This window comes from Lepidochelys kempii, chromosome 1 (assembly GCF_965140285.1).
Source record: "Lepidochelys kempii isolate rLepKem1 chromosome 1, rLepKem1.hap1, whole genome shotgun sequence".
In the NCBI taxonomy this organism is placed as follows: Eukaryota; Metazoa; Chordata; order Testudines; family Cheloniidae; genus Lepidochelys; species Lepidochelys kempii.
In genome coordinates this window covers 77,402,638-77,428,551 of record NC_136380.1, presented here as the reverse complement: position 1 = coordinate 77,428,551, position 25,914 = coordinate 77,402,638, and the positions used below count along the sequence as shown (strand labels likewise).

The 25,914-nt window shown below is 39.1% G+C and overlaps 1 long non-coding RNA gene across 2 annotated transcripts in view; it reads left to right on the top strand.

Moving 5' to 3' along the window:
• The first annotated feature begins 13,945 nt into the window (after positions 1-13,945).
• LOC140903845 (uncharacterized) overlaps positions 13,946-25,914 on the top strand; it is a 107,915-nt gene continuing 95,946 nt past the window's right edge. For both annotated transcript variants that reach the window (XR_012156373.1, XR_012156354.1), the window contains exon 1: positions 13,946-14,003. This is a non-coding gene — a long non-coding RNA (uncharacterized LOC140903845). The remainder of the gene's footprint in view (positions 14,004-25,914) is intronic.

Here is a 25,914-nt window from a genome sequence, read left to right as displayed (position 1 = left end):
CAGATCCAAGGGTTTGGGTCTGTGGTCACCTATGCAAATTGGTGAGGCTTTTTAGCCAACATTTCCCAGGAAAGGGGGAGTGCAAGTGTTGGGAGGATTGTTCATTGTTCTTAAGATCCAAGGGTCTGGGTCTGTAGTCACCTAGGCAAATTGGTGAGGCTTTTTACCAAACCTTGTCCAGGAAGTGGGGTGCAAGGTTTTGGGAAGTATTTTGGGGGGAAGGACGCGTCCAAACAGCTCTTCCCCAGTAACCAGTATTAGTTTGGTGATGGTAGCGGCCAGTCCAAGGATAACGGGGGTAATATTTTGTACCTTGGGGAAGTTTTGACCTAAGCTGGTAAAGATAAGCTTAGGAGGTTTTTCATGCAGGTCCCCACATCTGTACCCTAGAGTTCAGAGTGGGGGAGGAACCGTGACATGACTACAGACCCAGATCATTGGATCTTAAGAACAATGAACAATCCTCCCAAAACTTGCACCCCCCCTTTCCTGGGAAATGTTGGATAAAAAGCCTCACCAATTTGCATAGGTGACCACAGACCCAAACCCTTGGATCTGAGAACAATGAAAAAACATTCAGTTTTTTACAAGAAGACTTTTAATAAAAAATAGAAGTAAATAGAAATAAAGAAATCCCCCCTGTAAAATCAGGATGGTAGATATCTTACAGGGTAATTAGATTAAAAAACATAGAGAACCCCTCTAGGCAAAACCTTAAGTTACAAAAAAGATACACAGACAGAAATAGTTATTCTATTCAGCACAATTCTTTTCTCAGCCGTTTAAAGAAATCATAATCTAACACATACCTAGCTAGATTACTTACTAAAAGTTCTAAGACTCCATTCCTGGTCTATCCCCGGTAAAAACCAGCATACAGACAGACACAGACCCTTTGTTTCTCTCCCTCCTCCCAGCTTTTGAAAGTATCTTGTCTCCTCATTGGTCATTTTGGTCAGGTGCCAGCGAGGTTACCTTTAGCTTCTTAACCCTTTACAGGTGAGAGGAGCTTTCCCCTGGCCAGGAGGGATTTCAAAGGGGTTTACCCTTCCCTTTATATTTATGACAAACACTAAAGCTCATTGAATTATTCATCAGATGATCCATATTTCTGCAAATCTATTCTATGATTTTTTTCATGACTTTCCCTTTTTTCTTGTTTGCAGTGTTGTTGTAGCTGTGTTGGTCGCAGGATATAAGAAATATAAGATAAGTGAGGTAATATCTTTTACTGGACCAACTTCTGTTGGTAGAAGGGACAAGTTTTGAGCTTCACAGTAGCTCTTCTTCACGTCTGGAGAAGAGACCCACAGTGTCTGGGCTAAACACAGGTTAGAACAGATTATTAAGCATGTGGGTTCACACATGCTTTAGGAGACTACTTAAAATGAAATGGGCAGTTAAGCCTTAGCAGGCAATAGAGTATGCTAAAAATTGTTACAATGAGCCATAAAACCAGTGTTGCTGTTTAGTCCATGTTATTTAGTGTCTTGCAGAGTTAAGCTTTTAAGTTCCCAAATTTGTCTTGAGAAGGTGTTCTGTGCAGGTTTCCTTTGAGCAAAAGGATTGAGAGGTCAGATATGGAGAGATTGATTGGTGAAAAGTGTTCACCCATGGGTGATATGGTATTTTTGTCTTTCATCATTTTTATCTGTGTGTTCATTCAAGAGTGTACTGATTGTCTGGTTTCACGCACATAGTTATTGTTGGGGCATCTGATGCACCATGTATTTTGAAAGGAGTGTTGTGGGAGTGCTGGTCACTGAAGCAGTGGATATATTTCTGCAGGTTTTACATTTGTTTTTCTGGCAGGCTCTGGTGCTGCTTTGAGTTGATGTGTCCTGGTCTGTGGGGAGCTTGCATCTGATGATGAGTTTGAGGAGGTTGGGGTTTGTTTGAAGGCCAGGAGAAGAGATTCAGGAAAGATTTTTTTTAGGATGTAGTCCCCATCAACTATGGGTAGTAATTGTTTGATGATGCCCCATATGGGTTCTAGTGTGGGGTGGCAAGTGATAACTAGGCGTGTGCAGTCAGTGGTGGGTTTTTTTCCTTCATTGAAGCAGTTTCTCCTGGGGTGGGCCCATTCCATGATGCAATCTATTTCTCTGGTGGAATGTCCTTGTTTAGTGATGGTGGTTTTAAGTGTGTGTCAATGTGTATTCCAAACTTTATGATTGGAGCAAATTTTATGGAATCTAAGTGCCTGGTTGTAAATAACAGATTTCTTGATGTGTCTGGGGTCGTTGCTAGATCTTGGAGGTAAGTGTGCTGATCCATGGATTTCTTGTATATAGTCATTATAGGATTCCTTTGTTGAAGCCGATCATGGTGTCCAGAAAGTTGATGCTGTCGTGGGAGTGTTCCAGAGACAGTTTGATGGGAGGATGGTGGTTTTTGAAATTGTGTTGGAAATCTGAGCAATTTTTTCCCCTTTTAATATCAGTTTAAGAACCAATCTATGTAAAGTGAGTATTTTAGACACCTCACAGAAGTGTTTCTACATGAATCCTTGTTTATAACAGATTAAAGCAGAGCTGTCCCACAACAGCTTCTGTGGGACACACACTAGTGTGGGATGCCTATCAGTAATTCTTAAAGCTGTCTGTCTAATTCCATAGATCTCCACATGCTAGCAGTGTTATAGGCCACCAACTTTATTCCTCTTATCCAATTGCTGCTTCCTCTTACAGTCTTCACTTCCCTAAGTCTTAGCATGGGTTTACTTATTTACCTTACTTTTTTCTCTGTGGCAGTCTAACCTATATACATCATCTGTTTCAGTTCTGCTTCCTTGGTCAGAGTCTGTTGTTCTTTCCTTTTTGCTATGGAAGAGCAGGCTATGGTTTAAATCCATTCTGCATTGCAAATTGAGCATTATTAGCAGCTTGTTCAAAACCACTGAACAAAAGAATAGAAATGTAGTAATTTTTTCTGTTCCTGGACATTTTTCATGCCTTGTAATGGTACAATTCCACTATTAATTAGTAATATTTATTTTTAAATATTACTTTTAAGTAGGAAAACTTGCAAGAACCCTAACTTTCATTTTTTTAAAAATAAACACCAGAAAGAAGTCTCCTGACCTGGACAGAAAGTGGTACGTTTTTAGGGTATTTCATGGAGTTTTAACCACCTGGCTGCCATGAAATCAATGTGTGTGTAATGGATGAAATTCTAAAACTCTTTGAAAATGTATCCCCAAGCATATAGCTCATCATTGCTATTATGTAAAACATAGTGAAGCGGTGATTTGCCTAGTAAATTGAGAATATTACAGAGTATACAGTAAACACACATATTCATAGGAAATAATTTTATATTTTAAAAGAAAAAGCAAAATTCTCACTGGTAAGCCACAAAAATCCTATCTCATGGCTTTGATGCAGAAAGCTGTATTTCACTAGTGCAAATATGACTTTTTAATCTACTTTCACAGGATTATAAAGACATACGGTACTCAAATTTGGCCAACAATGTAGATTTAGTGAAAACAATCTCTTATAAACCTTAGATTAAGACATTTCTGCATTAAAAAAAATCCAGTGGAACTATTTTTTTTAGAAGAACAAATACATATTCTATCCATCCATCCACGTTGGAGCCGACCACTATAGCCTTTGAGTGCCTGTACATGAGGACCAGAAAGTGAAAGCTGATTAGAAACTGACCAGTCTTTTTTACTATCCAAGCCTAAAGCAAAAAGTAACCAAACAGCATTAAGTAAATTAGGGGACAAATCTTCTGGACTACTTAAGCCTGCATATTCAGAGGTACCAGTTCTGTTCTGTTGTGAGAGATGTGAGGGAAATGGAGTGACTATTCAGGAAAAGTTCACCATGCACCATGGAGTAGTGCTTCAGGCTTGTGCTTTCTGTGGGAATGGAGGGTGCGGGGAAGGGGTGTAGAAGGAATGTAGTAGAAAGGGAGAGCCTGAAGCATGGGCCTGGTGCAAGGCCTGAGGCCTGAACCAAAGTTAGCAAAAGTTATGCTCTGAGCAACAGTCGGGTCCTGTCAAAAGCAGATGCTTGCCTGCAGGTCAGTATCCGGTACACGAACTCGGCACCAGTGTTGCTAGCATTGCTAAAACACACTGAATATGTAAACACGTTCCAGCAGGCCAGCACAAGAACACCCCAACCGAGCACATGATACAATGGTTTAGCAAAAGTGATGAATGGTGACATTTTGTTTGAAACATCAGGAGTAAAAGTACAAAAACAAGTGGTGAATAGGAATGTCTTGTCTGAAATATCAAGAAGAAAGTACCAGGGGAAGGTAGAAACATGTCATGAAATGCATAAGATGATACGTAAGTTGTTTATCCCAGATTGTTTGCCTCAGTCTATAAATGTTGGAATACCTTGCTTTAACCCTTCATCTGACTTGCGGAGTGGAAAGTCCCAACACTGACTGAGCTGGTCCATTGTCACTGGCATACATGCGTTAGTGTATCTGTAACCATTGCGCTGGGGCATTAGCACCATGCTTCATTGGCAATAAACCTGGCTGGGTGCCTTTGCTACTATATCAAGTCTTGTGGTCTTACTGAGCAGTTTGTTTGGAACCTGCTGTATGGGTTATCTGGTCAGAGCCAGTACAATGCACAGAAAAACCACACGCATGCAGCTGAACATCTGAAGACAGAGGGAAGGAATGAAAAGTGTGGGAATTATCTGCATTAATTTTATGAATATCTGTGGTCTTAGTGGATATTGTGTTGCTGGCTAAGGGATAACTAAGAGTTAAATCTGGTTTAGTTAGCTTTGGTCTGCAGGAACTGAAAGTTAATGGTGGTAGACTACCCCAATTGCCAGAACCCCACCAGAAAATGGAGGTGATAATTTCTTTGAAGTTTACCTCCACTGATGTGGAATCAGGGTCTGGTTGGTCCCACAGGAGGGTTGAGATGTAGTGCATGGGGGAAAGATTCCAGCTTGGAATCCCAAGGTCTTTAAGGTGCGAACTCTCAAACAAGGAGCTTGCAAAAAGCTGAACCTCAGAGAAGAGAGAGAGAGCGAGGTTCTGCAGAAAAGCAGGCTTCAGCTTGGTCCCTAGGAGAATGGGAAGGGGTACCAAGGCTAAGTCAAGCCTACTTACGGGCATGAGGCAAATGCCAAGTTTAGACCAGGAAATATGGTTTAGTTTTTTATCGTCTTAATCCATTTCTCTCTGTTTGTCCCCATACTGAACAAGTAAATGATACTTATTTTAAACAAGCTGTTCTCTGTCACTGCATTTTAAAACTGGTTACAGGTCCTGGAAAGAAGTCTGCTGCAGGGACCAAAGCCAGTTGGTAATGCAACTGATAACGGGAGGTGCTGTAGCCTGGTATTCTACTCTAAAAGTGGGATATGTTCAGGAGTAGGCCTGTCACTTGAAAGAGGTATTCTTTGAGAAGATTGAGAGGTCAAAGATACAGCTCACCCTGAACTGTACACCAGAGAAGTGAAGGGGGATATTTAATAGATCTGCAAACTATGACCCCTGTCCTGCAAGCACTTATGCATATAGGTAATCTAATGCATGTAAATATTTCCATTAAACTCATATCCAAAATGTTTGTATGAGAGTGTGTGCAGGATTGGGGCATACAAAAAATGAATTATATCTACTTGTAGAGCCTATATCTTAAAGATGTTGTGGCTCAGCTGTGTAGGTGCTCTGTGCCTTGTCTCTCTCTTGCGAAGAAGGATTCACAACCCACTCATTGGTTCCCTATGCAAACCCTCTTACAAAAATTTTTGAAGGGGATCAGAAATTCAAACTCTTAGTTTTAAGACTCTGAGAGTCTCAGTGTGTGTGTGTGTATGAGAGAGAGAGAGAGAGAGAGAGAGAGAGAGAGAGAGAGAGAGAGAGAGAGAATATATATAAAACCAATCAATTAACAACTAAAATTCTGAATAAATGTTAACTTGCTACATTCTGTACGTGGTATTATATGACTTCCTTTTTTCTTGAAATCTTGTAATGTTGTTCAAATATATAAAATGCAAAGCAAGAATATAGAATGAGACTATTTTTCACACAGTGCACCATTCTAATACCATCACTAACCACCTGATATTCATTTTCATGATTCCCATTGTGGCAGACAACCTCCTTGAAGAAAGAAAGAGAAATTGTTTTTACTTCCTAACTTCAGTTTTAATCAATGCAAAACTCCTAGTTATGACCAAAACTTCTTATCATGACATAATTCTATTCTTAAAATGTCATTTTCATTTCCAGATATTGATAATTGGAGTTAGATAAGAAACTTTACTTTGCCTTCAAGCATTAAGAAAACGTCTCGCATTGCTAATCAATTATCTCTTCATCATTAAAAAATGTGAGTTCAGGAATGAGAGAAAATGACAGAATATTCTATGTGCATACAACAATGTATGTGTATATGTCTATAAAACTGTATATTCTGTCTTTCTTTTGCAAACTATAACTCCAGAGCATTTAATTACATCCTGTCTGCAGGAAGAGAGTAGATTTTTCCTGCAGGAACCCAGGGTGAAATCTTTGCCCCACTGATGACAAGAAGGCCTGTCATAAATATAAAGAGAAGGGTAACCACCTTTCCGTATACAGTGCTATAAAATCCCTCCTGGCCAGAGGCAAAGTCCTTTTACCTGTAAAGGGTTAAGAAGCTTAGGTAACCTGGCTGGCACTAACCCAAAATGACCAATGAGGGGACAAGATACTTTCAAATCTGGAGCGGGTGGGGGGTAAGGTTTTTGTTTGTCTGTGTGATTCCTTTGCCGGGAACAGATCAAGGATGCAAGCCCTCCAACTCCTGTGAAGTTAGTAAGTAATCTAGCTAGGAAATGTGTTAGGTTTTCTTTGTTTTGGCTTGTGAAATTCACTGTGCTGAAGGAAATGTGTATTCCTGTTTTGGTGCCTTTTTGTAACCTAAGGTTTTGCCTAGAGGGATTCTCTATGTTTTGAATCTGACTGCCTGTAAGATTATCTTCCATTCTCATCTTACATAGTTGTGCTTTTGTCTTTTTTGTTCTTCTAATAAAGTTCTGTTTTTTAAGAATCTGATTGGGTTTTTTGGGTCTTTAAAATCCAAGGCTGATTTGTGCTCATCTTGTTTATTCTCAAATCTCCCCAGGAAAGGGGGTGTAAGGACTTGGGGGGGTATTTTGGGGAAATAGGAACTCCAGTTCTTTGTCTAAATCACTTGGTGGTGGCAGCATACTGTTCAAAAACAAGGCAAAATTTGTGCCTTGGGAAAGTTTTTAACCTAAGCTGGTAAAAATAAGCTTAGGAGCTTTTTCATGCAGGTCCCCACATCTGTACCCTAGAGTTCAGAGTGGGTAGGGAACCCTGACAGGCCATATATGCTGGGCATTCTTTTGTATCAAGAAGCACATTTTATTAAGTATGCTAATAAGTTTCAAACTGGTTTGTGTAAAAAGAAAATGTAACCCCCCTTTTATTTTGTTCCTCAGCTCCTTGGCAATTGTGGCTGAATCTTAAATGCTGATTATATACAATGTATATTATTAAGGAGTTATGAAAAAATCATATCAGATGTACAATTGCAAGTCCATTTCTCAACAGTAAAGTCTTAACTTCTGTACTAAAATTTTAATGATAAATCTAAGACACATGCATTGCTGATGCATTTCCCTTGAATAGGCTAGAGTGAGGGAGAAAAAAGGACTATGATTTGGTCAAAATGTTCTGTATTTTCATAAGTCATGTTAAATACTCAAAAAAATAGTAAAACATTTTACCATAGTGTGGATAGGTGATAACAGCATTAAGAAAGGGGGAAAGCGCCACCTATTGATCACAGCCTGTAAGTTGTTTAATGCTCTTTGGTACCTGTTGTAATCATGGTTAAAATGATCACAACCTACATTTAGAGCGCAGATGGCTATTATAAGTTAATATTTTCATGACTCACTGCTGAAGAACTTACAGCATATAATTTATAATATTCAAGAATAAGATCCACATAGATATGGATAGGCCATAGAATATATCCTGAAATGAAACGCAAGCTTTCGTTTCAATTCTAAGGGTGCTTGTCTTTATGATGAAAAAATCACAAGAAATTCAACAGCATTTTTAATATAATGTTCATTAAAATGAATGGAACATAAGGATACACCTAATGCAGAATCTTGTGTCCTAGTGGATACGCTCAGATGCTTTCCGTACAAAGAGGATAAATAAACTGCTTATTTTGGCTTTGGTGGAGAATGGGGGTTTGTCACAGATATCAGAAGAGTCTGTAACAAAGGAATTCAATCTTTGTTTTAAAGGTTATTACGTGAATACTGCAATATGATTTAAGTATGCTTCAGACCTCTTCAGGATCTATGGAATTTGTCTATTATTATTATTATTATTATTATTATTATTATTTTCAAATAGGTGTTAATGATGCACATATTGTGACTTTGAAATCGTAGGGTTCAGTAATGAATAGTTCATTGACTTCTGTTCAATGAATTGTGTGGAAATTCATGGACCATGCAGGGAAAGAGAAAAGGTAACTGTTATTTCAAACGAAGATTTTATGTCCAAGTGGCATTGTGAAAGATTGACCTTCATATGAGATATTGCTGTTCTTGCATTACCACCCGATATCAATAGAACACTGCTTTTAATCTACAGAAAGGGTCCTGTTATCCTCTCAATGCATGGGGGATTATCATGCTTAACTCTCCAGCACATCCAGAGGCAAAAAGACCTCACAAGTCTCTATTGCTATGGTGAAGCAATTTCTTGAACATTTATCAAATGTTTTAAAATGCTGGCATTGAAAACTTCTTTAAAAAAAAAACAGACTGTACAAGACCTGCACAGTATTTGATATGTGCTCGGTAAGGAATTCCTAAGTTTTCAATATTAGTAATTAGATTAAAATATTCATGATTTTCTTAGTTAACTATATGATCTTTTCTCAGTAATGCTCATCTTAACCATATGATCTCTTCTCAGTAATGCTCATTTTAAGAGCTAAGTAATTTGTGTCATAATGGAGGAGTAAACGTGATATTTATACAGGATTCTGGCATCGGGGCACATCTATTTTACAAAGTATATTCATGATAGTGATAGTAATTTGTTTATCATTATCTGTTTCACTAATCCGTAATTGTGATGGTGTGTCTTTTACTAAGCCTGCATTACAGAACTCATTTTTGCTTTTCCAGATCAATAAGGTAACTGTGGATAACTATTTATATATATATATATATATATATATATATATTGCATCTGCAGAGTGGAAACTTTTAAATATTAAAAAAGAAGAATTGCAGTCCATATTTCATCTTCTCTTACAAGACAGGAATGACAGTATTAAGATGCACGTTCAGGATAGCACTCTTTCTACTTTGAACGCTGTCAAGAACAAAGTGCTTTAGAGACTTAAAATAAATCTAGGTACTAATCCATTGAATTTCTGACAACAGGAGCCCAAGGTTTCCATGCACTTAGCTGAGTACTGCATAAGAGCTTGTGCATTATTTATGTCCACTAATGGTGTTGCAATGCTCTTTGTGTGAAGCAGTGACAGTGCAATCTGCTAAGATAGCTGCTGCTGTGGACAGAGCCATACATTTTCTTGAGCTTGAGTTTTTGACAGAATACTCTATTAATGCCAATTCTGCTTAAGTAAATGCTGAACAGAGGTCAGTTGTTCCTTTTCCCCCTCTCTTATTTTTTAGGAAAACAGTGCCATGAAACTGAAAATGATGTTCTGGGCTTTGCTGAATTTTGCCACACAATGGTAACTGATAAAGGTCAGTCTAGTTTGTCTACTTTTGTGATTTTGTGTGATGATCCACAGATTAAATAGGAAAGCTTTTAGCATTGGAAAAGGGGGGTGCTATTAATTCCAGTTTCATTGTCATAATACTCTTCAGTGGATCAATAGAATTAAATGAGCTGAGATATTAGGAAAATATTGTGAAAAGAAGTATGGTTGTGTTATCTGACCAAGGTTAGGATAGTAGAAAATAAAGAATCATCTATACTGGGCTGTCAATAAATCATAAGACTGATAAGTAAAATGTAATAGGGTGTAAAAATCATAAGCCTTTAAATAGTTGTAATATCTTTCTTTTGCAATATAAATGTTTTCCTAGCAATTTACAGAGGAATTGCTAACTCAATTTTTAAATTGATTATTTAGAAACAAAACAAAACATTTTCTGATAGAGTACCCTTTAAACAATAATAATATGTCCTGATTTTAATAATATTAATTATGTTAAAATTATAAGGATTTCCTGCTGTCCTGTGACTTTTAGAAGTGTCTTCTTGGAACGCCTGGCATTAACACCATGAACATGCTCATCTTCCCACCTCGCCTTCCTCCTTGTGCACATTGCTGCCTGTTGCCTCTGCAGTTTCCATTTCATCTGTGCTGCTGCTATCGCTGGTAAACAGTGCCCTGTTGAAAGGGTGTGTACCATCAACAACACTGTGGAACTGACTAACACTGTGGAACTGACTAAGTGAGGGCCTGATTCAGCTCCTTATGGGATCAACTTCCATTGACTTCATTGTGAGCTTGAGCAGGCCACCTGGTCAAATGCTCAAAGTACACAACTGGAGGAAAAGAGAGTGGGGTGGCGAAGGAGAAAAGTATATTTTTCTTTAGTCTTTTCCAGGAAAGGTATATTAATACCTAGCTCTTTTCATCATCAGATCTTAACATGCTTTGGAAAGGAGCTCAGTATCGTTACTCCCATTATACAGAAGGGGAAACTGAGGCATGGGGCAGTGATGTGACTTGCCCAAAGTCATGCAGCAGGCCAGCGATACAGAAGGGAATAGAACCCTGGGCTGCTTCATCCCTGTCCAGTGACCTACCTACGAGACTACACTGCTGCCTACAGTGGTCTTGATGGTTGCTTGTAACAACAATAAGTGTGCAATTTTCAGATGGAAATGGAAATGTCATGTTAAGAGTTCTTAAAATAAACAAAACACAATGAAAAAGTTTAGCTGATATGTTTAGCAGTAAGGCTTTCAAGGTAAAGAATTGAGGTGGGAGAGGGAGTACCATGAACTGGGGAATTGGTTATGTAATTTCTTTAAAACAAAGTGGCCAAAGCTTTCTTCCACCCAATTTTTTCCAGATATCTGGGAGAAAGGTCAGCCTACTTCACAGAACTGTCTAACATTCCAGGCTCCAGTAAACTCCTCAGTCCAAAGTTGCTGAGTACCTAGTGGGGAGGAAAACACTGTAAATCATAGAATCATAGGAGATAAGGGTTAGAAGAGACCTCAGGAGGTCATCTAATTCAGCCCACTGCTCAAAGCAGGACCAGCGCCAACTAAATCATCCCAGCTAGGGCCTTGTCAAGCCAGGCCTTAAAAACCTATAAGGATGGAGATTCCACCACTTCCCTAGGTAACTCATTCTAGTGCTTCACCACACTCCCAGTGAAATAGTTTTTCCTAGTATCTAACTTAGACCTTCCCCCACTGCAACTTGAGACCATTGCTCTTTGTTCTGTCATCTGCCACCACTGAGAGCTCCACCCTCTTTAGAACCTCCCTTCAGATAGTTGAAGGCTGCTATCAAATCCCCCATCACTCTTCTCTTCTGCAGACTAAATAACCCCAGTTACCTCAGCCTCTCCTTTTAGGTCATGTGCCCCAGCCCTCTAATCATTTTCGTTGCCCTCTGCTGGACTCTCTCCAATTTGTCCACATCCTTTCTGTAGCGGGAGGCCCCAAACTGGATGCAGTACTCCAGATGTGGCCTCACCAGTGCCGAATAGAGGGGAATAATCACTTCCCCCGATCTGCTGGCAATGCTCCTAGTAATGTAGCCCAATATGCCATTAACCTTCTTGGCAACAAGGGCACACTGTTGACTCATATCCAGCTTCTCATCCACTGTATTCACCAGGTCCTTTTCTGCACAACTGCCGCTTAGCCTGTCCATGGGATTCTTCTGTCCTAAGTACAGGACTCTGCACTTGTCCTTGTTGAACCTCATCAGATTTCTTTCAGTACAATGCTCCAATTTGTCTAGGTCACTTTGGACCGTATCCGTACCCTCCAGCGTATCTACTTCTTCCCCCAGGCTTAGTGTCATCCACAAACTTGCTGAGGGTGCAATCCATCCCATCATCCAGATAATTAATGAAAATGTTGAACAAAACTGGTTCCAGGACACACCCCTGGGGCACTTTGCTTGATACTTGCTGCCAACTGGACATCAAGCTGTTGATCACTTCCCATTGAGCCTGATGATCCCACATACAACATATCATACTCCCCCTTTCCCACATACAACATATCACTGATGTGGTCCTCTCCACAATGCAGTTTTGGAGGCTGCACAGATATTAGGAGTTAGTAGAACCTTAGGGCAATAGAAATGCTCCTTTTAGAGGAGAGGAAGAGGGACATTTCCAGAAGTCTCATTCAAGTTTAAAAGGTCAAACATTTTAGCTAATAATGACGGAATGTCCACCCTAGATCAATGATCAAAAATAGATGGCAGAAACATTTTCTCCTATTCACTGGATGTACCGGATACCCTATTTTCCCACTGCTGTTTGGAAGGGAGGGGTCCCAAAATTGGAAAAGGGGGCAGCAGTCCTTCCTACCTCTCTCTCAGTCTTTTTTTCATATGTGCAACCTCTTTAAATTTCCTCTCTGACTGTGTCAGCAGGGAAGGGCTTGATTCCTCTGTGGGATGCATTGATTATGCGTAGCCCTTCCTCCAACACTATTCACATCAGTCAGATTGCCATATATGGCAATTTTGCTTGGAGGGGTCTCACTTTGCCATGTAATGGCATGGACAACATGCAGGATTCTTAAGGAGAAATATCCATTGGCACAGGGGTTAGCCTCTGAAGCTCTCTAGATAGGAAGGTTTATTGAGTCTCCCCCGGCTACCATCTGAAGAAATAAATTTAAGCTGCTGACTACCCATACAGTGCAATCCGGCACTCATTTGAATCAATGGGAAAATGCCACTTGATTTCAGTGGTGCAGGATCAAGCCAACAGCAGTTAAGCTGGGAACAGTGGGAATGAAAATGAGCAGTGGCAAATGGGCATAAAATTAAAAATCCCCACAAAAAGTACATGCAATACAAATTCCTGCTTCCTGTTGGTGAAAGAGTTCAAAGATAAAATTTGGGGGCAGAGAACCCCTAAAAGGGTGTTGTTCTGTTGATGTCTTTAGCTATATCAATTGCAAATGTTTACAAAAATTGTGCTCTGAGGTATGCCACTGAAATCTGGAATACTTCAGCTGCCTGCAGGGAGGTTGGGTAGGGATTGTTTCACAATATGCCCCAAATAATTCTCTATATAGGTAGGTGCAATCAGGCAGATTCTTAGTTGGTGTAAATTGCTGTAGTTCCATTGTTTTCAACAGCTAGTTTTCCCCACTTGAAAATCTGGCCCATAGTACAGTAGAACCTTAGAGTTATGGACACCTTGGAAATAGAAGTTTTTTGCAACTCTGAAATGTTTGTAACTCTGAACAAGCTGTTATGGGATGCTCCTCAGGTAGGACTGCTCAGAGTGGGGGCTCACAGGAGCCTGGCGAGTGGGGACGTGGACAGGCAGCTGGTTCTGGCACCCTGGGGCACCGCAGTGTCAGTGGGTTTGTGGTGCAGGCTGTGGCCCTTTAAACTGAGCTGCTCTGCCAGAGCCCAGTGTGCAGAAGCTCGGGCTCCAGCTCCAGCAGCTGAAATTCCGGGCCAGGTTTCAGGAGCAGCTCTGGAAGTTTCTTTCCAGGGCTCTGAGCTTGCAAGCTTGTCCCCTTCCTAGCCAGGGGCAGGGAGAGGGGAAAACAGTGTTCACCACCTCCTACCTGTAAGTGATTACACCTTGTGGTGAGTAGGAGAGTGGGGGTGGGGACAGGCAGCCCAGATGTGCTTACCTTTAGGATGCAATACAATTACAGTACTGTATTTGCTGGTTTGTTTGTGGTTGGGTTTTTGTTATTTTTTTTGGTCTCCGCTACTGCCTGAAAGCTTACTTCTGGTTCCCCATGTGTCCGGTTGACAGGTCAGTTGGTAACTCTGGTTTTCATGTCTTTGAGGTTCTACTGTATCTAGAATAATAGGGAATAAAAACAAGCCCTATTCAGGGCTATTATAAAACAGTTGCTCTATTAGTGCTGGCAAATCTGACATAAATCTTGATTCTTGGTATGAAAATTCACTTCAGTTTGAAGCTGGGTGTGATGAGTCTATTGCCTGAAGCAGTTTCGTTTTTATAAAATTTGGAAGGTTGGTTGAGCCCATTTTAGTTATAAAAGTGTCAAGAAAGTTGTTAGTGGTTTCAGATAGTTGTTTCACTCATATCACTGAAATACTTCAAGCCTTTTAGAGCTCATTTGAATTATAAACATTTTCCAGCTTCTGCAGTGCAGAAGCCATAGAAATTTGCTCTCCCAGCTTGCTGATTCAGCAAGAAAGCAGCAGCTCAGTAAAAGCCTAGGTTAACATTTGTTATGGTTGTTTATTTCTGCTTGGGATCCCCCCGTCCCTGACGTCCACCAATATGTACCCCTGCCTGCAGTGGGAAGGCCTGCTAAATATCTTCTGAAGAGTATTATTCCGTCTACCACTGCCAAAGAGAAAAGGTAGGCACACAGCAAAGGTAGGGGATAGGGAGAAAGGTTTGTATGAGGAGGGCCCTCAAAAAGTTCTGGTATTTGGATAACCATGGAAACTTTCAAATATTCACCTGAAGTAAGAGCCAGATTCTGTGCCAAGGAAATGGCAAGTGTGGCTTTAAGGGACCTTTGTGTCCCTTGAATTCTGGGCAACTTAGACCAGCCTTAGCCTGGTATGGACATCTATGGGATGCTGCTCTGCCAAGAACAGTTGTGGTGCATCATGCTCCAGTGATTCTTGCTCCCATACATGGCCCACCTCTATTGCCCCATCCAAGGGGTGTGCAGGAAGGCCACATAGGATTGCTTAATCAGCTGCATGCCAGTAGGGGAACCTCTTTATCTGCCCCTTAGTGGGTCCTTTATGCCTCTGGAGAGATGTAAAGGAGCTACAGTGGGGGACAGAATTCAAACACAAATATTCTGATATTTCTCTGTCACTCAAACTTAGTTTTAAGGAGTTCTTTCAGCCAAAACTTAGAGGAAAAACTGAGCCCCAAACAAAGATTTCAAGCATAAATGGTTTTGTCTGAATATTGAATTACATGGCCTAAAATTAGTCACTTATTGGGTTTGATCCTTCACCGTGCTCATGTGACTCAACAGAGGCTTTAGGCAGTAGAGAGTGACATTTGGAATAAATGGACACAAATCAGATGTCAAGAATTATAACATTCATAAACCAGTCGGAGAACACTTCAATCTCTCTGGTCACGCAGTTACAGACATGAAGGTCGCTATCTTAAAACAAAAAAACTTCAAATCCATACTCCAGCGAGAAACTGCTGAATTGGAATTCATTTGCAAATTGGATACTATTAATTTAGGCTTAAATAGAGACTGGGAGTGGCTAAGTCATTATGCAAAGTAGCCTATTTCCCCTTGTTTTTTCCTACCCCCCCCCCCCCGACATTCTGATTAAACTTGGATTTATGCTGGAAATGGCCCACCTTGATTATCATACACATTGTAAGGAGAGTGGTCAGTTTGGATGAGCTATTACCAGCAGGAGAGTGAGTTTGTGTGTGTGTGGGGGGGGTGAGAAAACCTGGATTTGTGCTGGAAATGGCCCACCTTGATTATCATGCACATTGTAGGGAGAGTGGTCACTTTGGATGAACTATTACCAGCAGGAGAGTGAGTTTGTGTGTGTGGTTTTTGGAAAAAAAGGGGGGGGGTGAGAAAACCTGGATTTGTGCTGGAAATGGCCCACCTTGATTATCATACACATTGTAAAGAGAGTGGTCACTTTAGATAAGCTGTTACCAGCAGGAGCGTGGGGTGGGAGGAGGTATTGTTTCATGGTCTCTGTGTATATAATGTCTTCTACAGTTTCCACAGTATGCATCCGATGAAGTGAGCTGTAGCTCACGAAAGCTTATGCTCAAATAAATTGGATAGTCTCTAAAGTGCCACAAGTACTCCTTTTCATTTGGCAAGAAAGTCATCCAGAGGATGGCCTGATCTCTATTTAAATTGTGAAGGGGAAAACAAGTAGAATGGGTGAAAAAGTGCAGCAAGTTGCAAATGTGTGGTACCTTCTGTTCAAAAGCATCTTACACAGATTGTATGGAGTGCTTAAATAAATGTACTGTAGTGTTTATAAAATAGCTCTTTAGTCATTTCAAAATATTGGGTAAATAAACATTAGGTTAAAAAAAATGAACACAAACATATTCATCCGAGAAGCTAAAAGATTTGGCACTGTTGGTGGTATCAGGGGTACCTAAGGAAATATTCTTTACTGGTAGTTCTACTTGTGGCAGTCCTTCTTCTGCAGCCTACCACAGAAAAGAATCCTCATGCTGGGAACCAGATTATGTCTGGCGCTGTGTGGGTGTGCAATGAGTGAAAGAGGGTGCAAAGAGCCCTGTTTCTATTTCACATCCCACCAAGGGGCCACCATTATTCTTCTCTGTGAATATAAAGGTCAAGGTCGTGTCGGCACTGCTGGAAATACTACATACTCCAAAAAGGGTATGGGACATGGACACAGGGCCTCACCAACATCTACATCAGAAGGTGGACTGTATCTGATGTGGAGGAGCACACACTCCAAATCTAAACCATGCTCTCCACAGACAGAATACCTCAACTGGTACAGTGCCCTAGGTACACATCATCACTCTCACTGAGCATTATAAAGGTAAAATAGATTCTGAAGTGTTAAAGATACATCTATCAAGTAGCAAGGAGGCAATTCAGCTGTCTTTCTACAGTTGCCTTAAATACAGAATACATAAAAGAACAAAAATATGGCCATACACATGGGGCAGCTGGATAAGAACTTCTCATGACTGTGTTCCCAGACATCTACTGCGTACTTATAGGCTTAAAGAAACTGTGCATAGGGTTTTTAAACATGATATAGGAAAAGTCATGTTTAAAATCATGTTAAATTAAAAATTACCCATAGCTCTGAGATACTATGGTGGTAGACAACTATTAATTATAATAAATAGATAAGAATGGAGGGCTTGATTATTCCCCAACACAGAAGACATATTTGCGGCTGTGGAACCCACTGCTATTGTCACTGAACCCATATGAGAAGGAGAAGCACATAATGTGCCATTTACAACTGCTAAGGTCCCGGTCTTGACTGGAAGATTGACAAGCATTTCTGAGGCATAGCAGCTGATTATGCTCAGAATAACATAATGGTGGGTCAGGACCAAGGCCGTCATGCCACATGGTGGCTAGGTGCATCACAGAACAGGAATAAAGAATACAAATGGAGGGAAAGTTGTAGAGAAAAATGTCAGTGCCAGCTGCAAGTGCCATCTGTGATAGCAGAAATGGCGGCAGAGGTGCTGAGTACAAGGGTTTCCAATGTGTAACTTCCCAACTCTTCCTTCCACTGTTGCTGAATAGTTAGTACATCCAGCAGGCAGTTCTCCTGTGATAGTGAACATACGTGGCATTTCTAATGTAAATGGTTGAGTTCATTAGTGTAAAATGGCTGCACTGGAGTCAAGCAGTGGAGAAGCTGGTTCAGAGTCTTTCAGGTGTAGAACTTCAGATTTACATTTCTCAAAACTTGAAGTAAAATACAGCACAGACTGTTAATATATAGCAGATGCACCAGTGTCTTGAGATGAATACATTATAGACAAGAAATCATATTTATTCCCATCACAATAAAAATGTATTTTACACCTGCTCTTCCTGGTTGCACCTGTGGCATGTTCATTTGGGTGGAACATGGGAGACTGCCAGGTTCAAAACATGCTGTGTATCCTTGTTCCCTTGTGTGAGGTTTTTCTTTTAGTTATTCTTAAACTTTTCACATAGATTTTCATATGCAATCATTATATTCAATAAGCAAATTGGTATTAATATAGTATTGAAAACCCAGGAAATTCTAAAAGTTAAGGTGGAATGCTCAACTTGATCTCTACCTCTGTTGTGCCTTAACGTACAGTGGCCACTCTTAAAAACCCTTCAATTCCCTTTGAAACTATATAACATTAAGTAGTATTTACATATTCAGTATGCTGGGGAATAATACAAATATTACAGCACCATTAGCTAGTTGCAAAGAGAACTTTATGATATTTTAAAAGGCATCCACTGCATATATTCTCTTTATATAATTCTATATTGTTAGTTTAATAATACTGTGGGCTATGTTGGACATCCTTTAGCTATACTTTAAATAGTCCCATTGACTTTAGTGCAACAACACGAGGAGTGAGGTATGACTCTATGTGACTAAGGGTTCACAATGTGGTCCTATATATTTTTTTTAAAGTGTTCAGTGTGCACTCCCATCCTGGAGATGGTGTATGCCTTTGTTTTTGGGTGTCTACACTGTAAAAAGGTGTGTTCTTAACTCCGGTTGGTTGCATTGGGTTCAACCACAGGCATCTTTAGGCTTTGATTCAAGCGGCTAATCTGAGTTAAAAACAATTGTGCCTTCACTTCTATTTTAACCTGAGTTAGCTAATGTGGGTTAGTTTTCCCAAGTTAAGGACACACCTATTTTGCAGAGTAGACATATCCTTTGTCCTTACTGTTTAGGATAGTCTAGCACGGCTAGCAGAGCGGTAATTTCCCCCTTGAACTCTGGGATTGTGGCTGTTCCTTGTGTTCAAGAGGGAAGGCAAGTGCTCTTTATGCTATCTAAACACCCTTAAACCGAGCCAGTCAAAATCTAGCTCTCTCCAACTAGAATGATAATATGACTTTGTTTTCATTGAGAAGATGAGAAATGATATATATTATTGCAATAGTTCAGAATTTTTCCAAAAGTTGGTGTGCTTGTGTTATACAGAGACCATGAAGTGGTTTGAGGCCTTTTGTCTGACATTATAAAACATAGGTATATAAAATGGATAAAAAATGAGTGAGGCAAAGATGGCTGTGAAATTTCAGAAAAGAACAATCTTCTATCATTGTTTTGGAAAATGTGTAGTTTATTATTAATGTTTAAATCCGCACACTTATGTCTGATAGTTTTTTTCTTTAGATGTTATAACTTGTAAATTGAGGAACACCTACATTTCTGTGAAATAAGGAGAGGGTCTATTGTAGCAAACACTAGTCCTAATGTAGTTCTCATGGGTCCAACTGGAATTACGTAAAGATGTAATTCCACTTTGATTAGTGGTGGTCAGGAGTTCTAAAACGTTTAATTTGAAATATCCACTGGAACAAGGAACTTACACATTTGAAATTTTATCTAGGTTCCTATAATGTCATAGAATCATAGAATCGTAGGACTGGAAGGGACCTCGAGAGGTCATCTAGTTTAGTTCCCTGCACTCATGGCAGGAGTAAGTATTATCTAAACTGTCCCTGATAGGTGTTTGTCTAACCTGCTCTTTAAAATCTCCAGTGAGGGAGATTCCAACCAATCTAGGCAATTTATTCCAGTGCTTAACTACCCTGACAGTTAGGAAGTTTTTCCTAACGTCCAGCCTAAACCACCGATGCTGCAATTTAAGCCCATTGCTTCCTGTCCCATCCTCAGAGGTTAGAGAACAATTTTTCACCCTCCTCCTTGTAACAACCTTTTATGTATTTGAAAACTGTGATCATCTCCCCCCTCAGTCTTCTTTTCTCCTGACTAAGCAAATCCAATTTTTTCAGTCTTCCCTCATAAGTTATGTTTCCTAGACCTTTAACCATTTTTGTTTCTCTTCTCTGGACTTTGTCCGATTTGTCCACATCTTTCCTGAAATGTGGTGCCCAGAATGGGACACAATACTCCAGTTGAGGACAAATGAGCATGGAGTAGAGCAAAAGTATTATTTCTCTTGTCTTGCTTATAACACTCCTGCTAATACATCCCAGTATGTTGTTTGCTTATTTTTTGGCAATAGTGTTACACTGTTCACTCATAATTAGCTTGTGATCCACTATGATCTCCAGATCCCTTTCCACAGTACTTCTTCCTAGGCAGTCATTTCCCATTTTTATGTATGCAACATATTGTTCCTTTCTAGGTGGAGTACTTTGCATTTGTCCTCATTTGCATTTCATCCTATTTACTTCAGATCTTTTCTCCAGTTTGTCCAGATCATTTTCAATTTTAATCCTGTTCTTAAAAGCACTTGCAACTTCTCCTATCTTGATATTGTCCGCAAACATTATAAGTGTACTCTCTATGCCATTATGTAAATAACTGATGAAAATATCAAACAGAACTGCACCCAGAACTGATCCCTGCAGGACCCCACTCAGTATGCCCTTCCAGCTTGACTGTGAACCAGTAACTACTATCTGGAAATGGCTTTCCAATCAGTTATGCACCTAGGGTTGACAGCCCTCAAGGATTGGCCTTGAGTCTCCAGGAATTAAAGATTAATCTTTAATTAAAGATTATGTCATGTGACGAAACCTCCAGGAATATGTCCAACCAAAATTGGCAACCCTATATGCACCCACCTTATAGTAGCTCCATCTAGGTTGTATTTCCCTAGTTTGTTTAGGAGAAGATCATATGAGTCAGTATCAAAAGCTTTACTAGGTCAAGATATACCACATCTACTGCTTCCCCCCATCCACAAAGCTGTCAAAGAAAGATATTAGGTTGGTTTGACATAATTTGCTCCTGTCAAATCCATGCTGACTGTTACTTATCACCTTATTTTCTTCTTGGTATCTGCAAATTGATTGCTTAATTATTTGCTCCATTATCTTTCTGGGTACTAAAGTTAAGCTGACTGATCTGTAATTCCCTGGGTTGTCTTTATTTTCCTTTTTATAGACAGGCACTATATTTGCCCTCTGGAATTTCTCCCATCTTCCATGACTTTTAGTAGATAATCAATAATGACTCAGATATCTCCTCAGTCAGTTCCTTGAGTATTCTAGGATGTATTTCTTCAGGCCCTGGTTACTTGAAGACATCTAAGTAATTTTTAACTTGTTATTGTTCCCTACTTTAGCCTCTGATCCTACCTTATTTTTACTGGCATTCACTGTGTTAGAGGTCCAATAGCTACTAACCTTTCTGGTGAAAACTGAAACAAAGAAGTTATTTTACACTTCTCCATTTCCACATTTTCTGTTATGGTTTTCCGCTTTTCATTGAGTAATGGCTCTATCTTGTCCTTGGTCTTCCTCTTGCTTCTAATGTATTTGTAGAATATTTTCTTGTTAGTCTTTATGTCTCTAGTTAGTTTAATCTCGTTTTATGCATTGGCCTTTCTAATTTTGTCCCAACATACTTGTGTTGTTTGCTTATAACTTGACCTAATGTCTATTTTTGTAGGGCTCTTTTTGAGTTTCATATCATTGAAGATCTCCTGGTTAAAAGTGTGTGTGGGGGGAGTGTTTCCTGCTATACTTCCTACCTTTCCTATGCAGTGGGATAGCTTGGTCTTGTGCCCTTAATATTGTCTCTTGGAAAAATTGCCAACTCTCTTGAACTGTTTTTCTTCTTAGACTTGCTTCCCATCGAATCTTATCTACTAACTCCCTGCATTTGCTAAGGTCTGCCTTTTTGAATCCCCTATCTTTATTGTGCTGCTTTCCCTCATCTCATTCCTTAGAATCATGAACTCCACCAATTTATGATCACTTCACCCATGCTGCCTTCCACTTTCAAATTCTTTACTTGTTTCTCCCTATTTGTCAAAATAAAATCTAGAACAGCTTCTTCCCTAGTAGCTTTCTCCACCTTCTGAAATAAATCATATCCTCATGAATGTCACATTTGAGCATCAAGCTTGTGATGTTAAAGAGTTACTCTGGATTATGTTGCTATGGGTCACTCTAGATTTAGCTGTTTTGATAATTGGAATATTATTTCTTTGACCTGTGAGCACTTCATGTATTTCATACTCAAATGGCAGGACCCATAAGAAGAACAACAATATTTACGTTCTCAAGCTGTGTGCCATAGCCCAAAAGTGGGCTGCCTCAGACATATTTATTACTTTCAATAAAGAACTCTTTCATAAATCCAGGTTTTTAACAATAATTAGAATGTATAGGGTAAAATGCTGGCATCACCAAAATCAATGGTAAATTTCTTATTGATTTCAATGAAGCCAGATTTTTAGCCCACCATCTGAAAACAGAGTAACTGAGATTATTTTAAAAGAAAACAAAGATAGTTTCATTTGCCAAGAAACTTTATACTCATAAGAAATATGGAAGAGGAATAGAAATCTTCACTCCTTCCTTTTATTAAAATTATTTAGAGAAATAGGTAGAAGACTGTTCTGTTAATACAATGAACATCATTCACCAAAAATTCAACTGTAATAGTGTAAATTCGTAACAAATGTTCAAACCAGAGCAACTACACACCACTATTTACACCACTGACATGTGATATACTCTGAATCTGGATATACAATGTATTTCCCTTTTATAATAGTCTCTGAGAGATTTACTAGCCATTAGAGCCTTTCCCCAGATGTATGCTCTTTTCATGTTACTACTTTCCTAACAGCCACAGCCCATTGGTTGTCTATACATAGTCTGAAAATGATTTTCAGTTTTGTTCAAAGGCCAACCATTCTAATAATAGAACCTGGAAAAAAATGTGTGTTTTCCCGTATTTGCTTTATTAGGTCTTTTTTTAAATAAAAAACTCTTGTATAAATTATTTAGGATTTGACCTACTTGGTCAACATAACAAGGATATTTCTAGATAAAACTTAAGATTGCCAATATTATGACTAGTCAGAATGTGAGGAGTTCAGAGATCCTTTCAGATTCCTGACAAGTTAAGGCTTTAGCGAAACTCTAAATACGTTCGACCCATTCAACATGCTTCAAAGTTTGGCAGATGAAAAAATATCTTGGAATACATTTTCTCTTGATGTATGCATGTAACTTCTGTGGAATTAATCGAAATTACATACCAATAAATGATCAGAATACTCTCCACGGCCAAAAAGCAACTAGTTCAGATTTCCTGATTTTGTTGCTTCCAGTTCCGGTGTGTCACTATACCCAAGAACAAAACATTGGAAAGATACAGTACTAATGGAGTAGAGCTAACACGTGGACTTATTTATTTCCAGATAGTATTATCTCCAGCTTTTTCGAAGTTGGATTTGCTTGGTAATTGCACAACAGAAAAGTGTACATTATTCTTTCTAATCCTCTTTTCTCATCCAAAATTGTCATAGCTTTTTATTGGTGGAAAACACATGAGTTTCACTGTCCTAGTTTGTTAAGCAGAGTTCTTTTTATTATCCTGATACCTGGTGCTAAGATTTAGTTCTAGAGACAGGTAGGCTGCACCTTGTTCTGGAAGGCAGCTGCAAGCTATTGAATGCTAGCTCTTTGGTGAGGTCATATCTTTCATTGGACCAACTTCTGTTGGTGAGAGAGAGACAGGCTTGGTAAGCTTGAAAGCTTGTCTCTTTCACAAGCAGAAGTTGGTCCAATGAAAGACATGACCTCACCCACCTTGTCTCTCTAATGTCCTTGGACTGACATGGCCACAACAACAACACCGCATACCACTCTTTGGATGGCATGTTGAATTTTTCAGTGTCGTACCTTTACTTCCATGCATATTTCTCTTTCAGTTAGTCTGACTAAACAAAGTCTAAATATACTTTTTTTTTATTCTGAAAGAAAACCCAAATGTGAAAAGTTTGTAACACTGAAGTTAAGGATGGAGTTAAAGGTGAGAAAGTTACTTTGCAGCAGTTTCGTAGTTGATAACAGAGCAGTGTGACTGTATTTAAATCATTTGTTTTAAATTTGGAATTATGACATTCTATAGCTAATATAACCTCTGGGTCATCTGGGGCAAACTGTAGCTATTTCTGTAGCTGCCTCGAGTAAATATTGTTCCTTATATTCAGCTGCACTTTCACTAGACTGCCTTCTACAGTACTATTTCTAATAGTTCCCATAAGTACAGTATTTACTGCTGCTTAACGACATCCTGCATATAACTTTACATAATCTACCTTGATAGAGTTATTTTGGCAGGCAACTTTGTTAGAAGTGGTTTTGTGTTTACCACATTGCTGTTTCATGAGGTTTCCAAGAAAGAGTTATAAGCTTTTATTGCCATTCTTTTCAGGTGTTTTAACTGGCACAGATCCCACAAGGATATGCAGAAAAAAAGACAGATGCTTGTTTGTCCTTTTTTTATTATTGGCTGGATTGGAAACTTTTAAATATATTGGTCAAAAGGAATTCATTCACTATATGGAATAAGTGCTGTTCCTTTCCAAAGCTTCTATTTCTCTTCATCTTTTGCCCTCACAGTCCTGCCTCTGTCATAACTTTTGAATTATGTTGCCTGTATCTATTGTATAGCAGGGCCTGATCTGCTAGTTCAATCAGTTATTTGATAATCAGAGGTAGCAATAATTGTATGCATTAATCAGTCATGTTGCCATTACGCTAAATGTCATTTTCAAATATCATTGTGTCTGCTTTCTCCTTAAATAGGGAACTATTTTTAGAAAGTAAATAAACTTAACTGGGAAATTGCAACATTGCAGATAGCTTTTTGTTTGTTTTTGCTGCCTGTTTACATCATTGATGTGGATCATAGGCAGGACAAATAAACCCACAAGGAATTTTTTGGAATAAATATGAACAAACATTTTTCCCCCAAATATTTTACCATACCCAACTCTTCCCCAATATCTATGGAATATCTTCAGGGATGTCTTTTGATAATTTCAGTTTCTATTGTATATGACCAGATGAATATATTTCAGTATCAGTAATTACTGTAAAATGCACAAAATGTCATTCAAAAATATGTATCAGGCTCACCTGCTTTTGCTGCTTTTTGGAGCTATTTTATTGGAAACATATAAACTGTAATGAGTGAAACTTCTTAAATGATGGCACTGCTTTACCCTAAAAAAGCAATGAGGAGTCTGGTGGCACCTTAAACACTAACAGATTTATTTGGGCATAAGCTTTTGTGGGTAAAAAAAACCCCACTTTCTTCAGATGCATGGAGTGAAAATTACAGATACAGGCATAAATATACTGGCACATGAAGAGAAGGGAGTTACCTTACAAGTGGAGAACCAATGTCAACAAGGACAATTCAGTGAACATGCATGTGGTCCACTCCCAATAACTGATGAGGAGTTGTCAATACCAAGAGAGGGAAATTTCCTTTTGTAGTGAGCTAGCCACTCCCAGTCCCTATTCAAGCCCGAATTAATGGTGTGAAATTTGCAAATGAATTGTAGCTCTGCAGTTTCTCTTTGAAGTCTGTTTTTGAAGTGTTTTTGTCGAAGGATGGCTACTTGTTTTTGTAGATACAGATTAACATGGCTACTGGACTGCTTCATCCTGAAGATTAAAGGACAATAGCAAATATTTCCATGCTCTTAGTAGTTATTTGATAGAATATGAAACAATTGGCAGATTCAACATTTTGCATTTTCCAAATAAATGGAACAATGGCAATGATCATCCAGCCACATGCAGGAGGTACATTAGAGGCCACTAAAAAGTCAACAGGTGCCAATTATTACCATATCCACAGATATGGCCCATTCTAAGTATAGGGGAATAATACAATAATTCATATATTGCTGATTTGTTAATGGCACCACTGTGCATTCACACATTCATTAAATGTGTGTGGTATAATATTCCACAATGAAATGCTGACATATAAATGAGCACAAGTACATTTCAAAGTTAGCACTGAATTAAGATGGAAATGGGATGATCTATATGTAGTCTCTCCTCAGTCTATTTATGCAATTTCCATTCACTTCAATTGCTCTTGCACAGGTGAATGGAAGGAAACCTACAGATATGGCCCTAATTGCTACTTTGGTCTAGCTGCATGCTGGCTAAATGAGAAAGCAATGCACTGGTTTATATTGTGACATC